The sequence below is a fragment of the Pseudopipra pipra genome, chromosome 13 (assembly GCF_036250125.1).
Source record: "Pseudopipra pipra isolate bDixPip1 chromosome 13, bDixPip1.hap1, whole genome shotgun sequence".
Taxonomy (NCBI): Eukaryota; Metazoa; Chordata; class Aves; order Passeriformes; family Pipridae; genus Pseudopipra; species Pseudopipra pipra.
The window spans coordinates 11,707,820-11,713,725 of NC_087561.1; the positions used below are offsets into that span (position 1 = coordinate 11,707,820).

At 40.0% G+C, this 5,906-nt stretch overlaps 1 long non-coding RNA gene across 1 annotated transcript; it reads left to right on the forward strand.

Moving 5' to 3' along the window:
* Positions 1-3,162: 3,162 nt before the first annotated feature.
* On the forward strand, positions 3,163-5,696 carry LOC135421194 (uncharacterized). Its single transcript, XR_010433895.1, has 2 exons — positions 3,163-3,263; positions 5,588-5,696. It is a non-coding gene; the product is annotated as an uncharacterized LOC135421194 (long non-coding RNA).
* Positions 5,697-5,906: the final 210 nt, after the last annotated feature.

Here is a 5,906-nt window from a genome sequence, read left to right on the forward strand (position 1 = left end):
TGGGTATCTATGTGTATGAAATAAGTTTCAGATTATCTCTCCTGAAAAAAAAAACAAAACCACAAAATAAACAGAACAATAGCAGATAAAATCCTACCATCTTTGGAGGTGGCAATTAAGAAGTTTGACTTTTAGTATTACTTTGTTGTAAATACAGCAAGAGTTAAACTCCATTTCATAACATCACAAGAGAGACTCAACTTTCCTCTCCTATGAAGGAGAGGCTTCCTTTCAGCAAATGTGTCTGAATTGGTAACTTGCCTGTTCAACCAAATCCTAGTTTCAGTTTTGAATGCCCTTGTCTGTGTATCATTGAAGTAAAGATTTTTTTATGATTGATAATATAGTGAAATACTAACCTGTACCAGTGACAGAGGAGTAAAATAATATAATGGAGCCATGTTTTAGAGCTGGTATGTACAATAGAAAATACAAAAGGTTCTTTCAGTCTGTGAATAACTCCCACACAGCAATTAGTGGAAAAGATGAATATTTTAATGTACAGTAGCTACACCCAGCCTACTTGAAATCAGGCAGATCACCTTCAGTTCCTCATCTTTCTGTGAGAAATGTTGACATTAAAAACATGCAAACAAGTTCCACCTCATCCCCACTTGTTTCTGACTTGAAATTGCTTTCAATGGGAAAGAAATGTAATATAAAAGGCAGTTCAGTATGTCAGACACAGAGTATTGTGGTTTTTATTTTCATAAGTAAACTCTTTGTTTCACAATCTGCTGGTGAATACAAGTTTTCCCTCTTTGCAAAGCAAAGCAGGACACGCTGTGGTGTGGTGCTAAAGCTCTGCCTGATCCCCTCCTGCACCCCTAACCTGGCTGCTGCACACCCCAGGGGGGTCCTGAGAGGGTAAGGAAGGAGCCTGTGGAGTTCTTCAGCAGAACTGGAGTTTAATCCTCCCACAAGTCCCTTTTATACTAGTTTGTTTCTGCCACAATATCAGTAAGTCTAGGTGGGTGGACAGTCTGACGTGTCTCTACCACCCAGCTTTGACCCTCACTTTCTCCTTCATGCAGTAATTCTTTCTGCATCCACTTCAGAGGACAGAAAATAATGGGCTTACATTTTGGCTAGACATTAGGTAACAATTTCTATTCTTAAGGACTAAGTGGTCTAGAGAGCACACGGAATTGCCATCATTGCAGGTATTAAAAAACACTCACAGTGATGAGACAAATATCTGTCAGAACTGGTATAAGTATATTTTGCCTTAGGGCAAAGGATGGACTGGAAGACCTGCTAAAAGTTCTCCCAAATCTATTTTCTATTACTCCAATTTAAAATAAAAAGGCAGTAAAAGAGGATCAATACGAGAGCAACGTGACACTGGCCTTTTCTCCTGCATCCTGTAATTGTTTAATTACATTCCTGATAAAAGGAGAAATGTACCTTGATTTACTAAAGTCTTAGCAAAATGCCTTCATAATATTATTAATGGATTAAGACCAACAAAGATTCGAATAAAAGCTGGACAAGGAGTAAGAAAAGTGCTGGAATACTGAAGACTTGTCTGGCTGCTGAGAAATGGCTGGAAATTTCTTGTGTGGATCCATCAGCATGTTTCCCATTTTGGAGGTGTACCAGCAGGAAGAAGAGCAAGCTGCACTGTGTGGAGCGATGTCAGGTCTCCATTCTTGCTATTGAGTTTTTGTTTTCTATTCAAAAAGCAAAATCTGGAAGTAAATTTTTAAAACCCTGTCAACTTGCTTATGTAAGATGCAAAGCGTTATTTGTTCTGGGAAGGCTGTTAGCTCACTTCCACTCTCCATCACATGCCTAATGGCTTTTCCAGCAAAACAGTGTATCATTTATGTTTCAAGCATGGCATTGTTTAGGTTGTCAGCCAGAATGAGGATGTGTAATTTTCCTTGGGCTGAAATAATATCTTCCGCGCCGGCACCATTGCATCTGCTCTTCTCCAACGTATCTACGCTGACATTCTGTCACAGAATTGTGCATTGATGGTTTTCACAGGGAGAGGACATGCACAAAGAACAAATCTAATAAAATCTGCTATGTGCCTGTGATTCACATCCCGATAATTTCCAGTGATGGGAACAGCTTCCACAGCTCTGGCTGGAGCGTGAGCCGTGTGTGACTGATACAATCCCATCCTCCTCCCAGTTTGGATTGTATCAGTTGACTCCTGTGCATGGCAGGGGGTCAGAATGAGATGATCTTTAAGATCCCTTCCAACCCAAACCATTCCATGGTTCTATGACTCAATGTAAAAGCTCCTCTGATTTCTAAGTCATCCTCATTTACTCCTAGATTGCTTATTTTTAGTGATACATACACCAGGAAGTGTGTGCTCTGTTTTAAAGCAGTAAAATAAGGATTTCAGGAAGTATATTTATCTGTGAAGACAATTATTCAATGTCAGATCTCAGTGGGTTGCTAACAATAGGTTAGATGATACAAAAGAAATAAAAAATGATAGTAAAGTCACTGCAGCAGTTGTGCTGAATTGAACAAAACACTCCCCACTCCCATCTTGCTATTTAGACTGGCACAAAACTCACCACCCTCTGTACCAGCTAAGTCAGGGGATGCAGATCCAAGGTGTTGGCAGCTCACTCACGGGTTCTCAGAGACTTTTTATGTCCCTTCATGAACAAGGGGCTAAAGCTGCCTTCTAGCTCAGTGTATGTACAGTGCTTTGGTAACCCTGGGATAGATAAATATTACGTAGGATGACAGCTAAAGGTCAGTACAGCTTGTTTAAGCTTCCTCTTGAGAGTGTCTGAATCTGCAGTAGTGGTTGACAACACAGGGTAGCAATGCTTACACCCAAGATGTATAATTCTTTCTAAATTTAGCAGACAGTTATTATTAGGACAACAAAAGAAGTGTCATTATGGGAAATGATTTGAGATTAAAAATCAAAATACTGGGAAGATAATTACCTATTGCATAAGATGATTGTTAAGTCTTAATGCACAATTCACTGTGCTTTTAGGTATCAGAAAGTATTTAGCATGTAATGGCATTTTAATGGTTCCAAATTAAATGTATCATTGAGAGTTTCAAGGATGCCCAAAAGAATTATGCTGCTATATTACTTCCTTGCCTGGTTGTGCATGTAACTGAAGAAATTCAAGGATTGAATTCCACTGTTTATTTTTCTCTCTTTTCTGAGAAATGACACCAGTATTTCACTGGCCATTCCCATACTGGAACTGGCTGAGGAAACTTTTGGAAAAGGGGGCTGGAAGGAATGCAAGAATAGAGAAACAGGATAAAAGGTATTTGGAGTCACAGATTAATGACAGCATTTGAGATCCCATTGCAGGCAGAGTTTGTCCCACTAACTCCACTGAACAGTCTGGAATTGGGCATTGCAAGAAAATCAGAAGTTCTTTTCTCATATTTTGACCAAGAATTTATCTGTCTTGTTGCTGTATCACTGAATGCTCCCCCTGACAGCTCATCCAAACTGACCTTCTGTCTCACTTTCATAACACTGAGGGCTGGGATGGTGTTATTTTTACTCCTAGACATGCTGATAAGTTTTGTGGCATTTGAAAGTTTAATTGGATAGCCCATCTTTAGTTTCAAAAAACAGGGACACTGTTCCAATTAAATATTGCTGCAGGATTCAATGCCCTGAGTCTCAGTGCCTGCACAGCTCCCTCTGCCCTTGGTGTAAAATCAACTCCACACTGACAAACCCAGTAATAACCCAGTGTGTTATTCTCCTAAATGGGTAGTCTTTAACAATAAATGGTTACACGCTGCCATGAATGTGACGCAGACAAGGAAATCATCATTAAAGTGTACTAAAAAAACATTTTCCATTTTTATAGCTCAGTAGTTGTTTAGTCTCCAGCTGCTGAGGAGATTGGGAAATGGTAAAAAAATCAAAATACAAGACAGAGAAGATGTTCCCAATCAGTGGTAAAAAAACCACTGATAGACTGACTGACACTGAAATAAAGCTCTTGTGCTCACAAGTGAAGAAATCCAGTGTGGGCAGTGCCCTCTGCAACATTCCTTCCCTTTGCCTGACACTCGTAGCTCTGAAATGGATGTCTGGTGAGATGGGAAGGTGATGTTCTCTATGTTTAGGGAGGCACTCAGATGTGGTGCATGGAAATGACTCATTCCCATTGTCCCAGGAGGACAGAGCAGAACTGAACATAACCCTGGATGTGTTAATAATCTGCTCTAAACCTGGACCACTATCTCTGACAGGGATGCTCACTCCAGGTGTGCATTCAGGCTTTTCCATTTAATACCTGCCTTCCTGAACACTAGAAAATGGATTGGGAAGAGTCACACAAGTTACACAGCCATGAAATGGCTCTTTGTCCCCCCATCTTGCCATTACTTGTCACAGCATTGGCAATTTCAATTTAAAGAGAAGACACTAAAGCTGAAACACAGATGTGAGTCAGAAACAAGGCAATTACACACAGCCATCCCTTAGGATGTTGTCTCTAGAGCAGAGATTCCTCTTCCCAACACTAGCTTTGTCAGTTCAGAAAACACTAGGAAGAAAAATGTATTTCAGATAATTCTAGTTACAACTGCAGAGTCTAGTTTATAAGCTAGAGTTGTTGAAGGACTCCAGGCTGCTGGGCTTCAAATCAGTTTTCCCCATCCAGGGAGGAGTAGGAGGAAATGTGCCTGGGGTGACTCGGTAGCAGAGTCCTGCTCTGCGCTGAACAGTCTGGGCACGTGGAGAGCAATCAGGCTCATCTCTTGGAGAGATCTCAGTCTGAGAAGAGCCTTTTATAAGGGAGGATGCTACAACAGAGTCTACCAAAACTCAGGACTAGGATAGACAAGCTGCTCAGTATCTCTCTGCTGTTAACACGAACATAAACGTCAGTTTGCTCAGTGGAGACAGAAGGCTACACCAGCCAGCAACAAACAGATGGTGGAATTGCTAGGAGAGACAATCAAAGCAAGGGGCTAAAATGAGCTTGAGACATAAAAGAAGAATTAAGACAACTAAATAGTTCTATGCAGAAATTATACAAATAACAACCTAAAAAAGACTGAGTTAAAATAATCCTAAAACCCCCAGGCTGGCTAATGTAGCTGTAGTACAGTGTGTATCAGTTTGGTGTTCCTAGCATTCTAACCACAAAGCAATTTGACATATCTGTATAAATAGCAATCAATGCAGCATGACCAATGTACATCGGAATAATAAAAATATGCACTACAATTTTGGAAAATCAACTCCTTAATGGGAGCTAAGTTTTGGCTGTTTTCTTCGTATTTTGGCTTGGTGCAGAGCAAATGGTTCTGAAGGATTTTACTGAGTGGGTGACACTATGCAGCACATGGCAATGACTTAAGTAAACAGTCACACTGCATTAAAACAGAAAATCTGCATTAAAAATACAGCTAAATTATATACTCCTGAGTATTTTACTCATACCTTTTTGCAGCATGGAGTTCAAAAAGGAACATTCATTTTCTGTGAAGCCTGGTACTTGAAACAATAGCCAGAATTACCCAAATTGCTTTTCTCTTTGCACCAGGAGACAAAGCTGTAAAATAACACCTTAGAGTACTTTACAATTTGGAATAACAATGCCATTCTCTTCCTTTTCAGCTGGATTTGAACAGGATTTGAACAACTGAAAGCTACCAGAAATAGCTGAAATTCTACCATCATAAACAAATTGCAGATGTGCTTTACTATCTGGCTTTTGTTGGGCCTAGACAGTGTTATTTTGTGTGCTTTTTCAAAATAGTATTTTTCACCTCCTATCAATCCACTAAGACAGTATCTTATGCTCCATAAAGAGAGAACCTGGCCAACTACCTAAAACCTGCACTCATACAAGGACTGAAGGAATAATTGTGAGAAATGATGGAGCTTTCTTCTGCCACATTTCCCCAGGGAGGAAGAAAGATGGGAAAAATGCAAT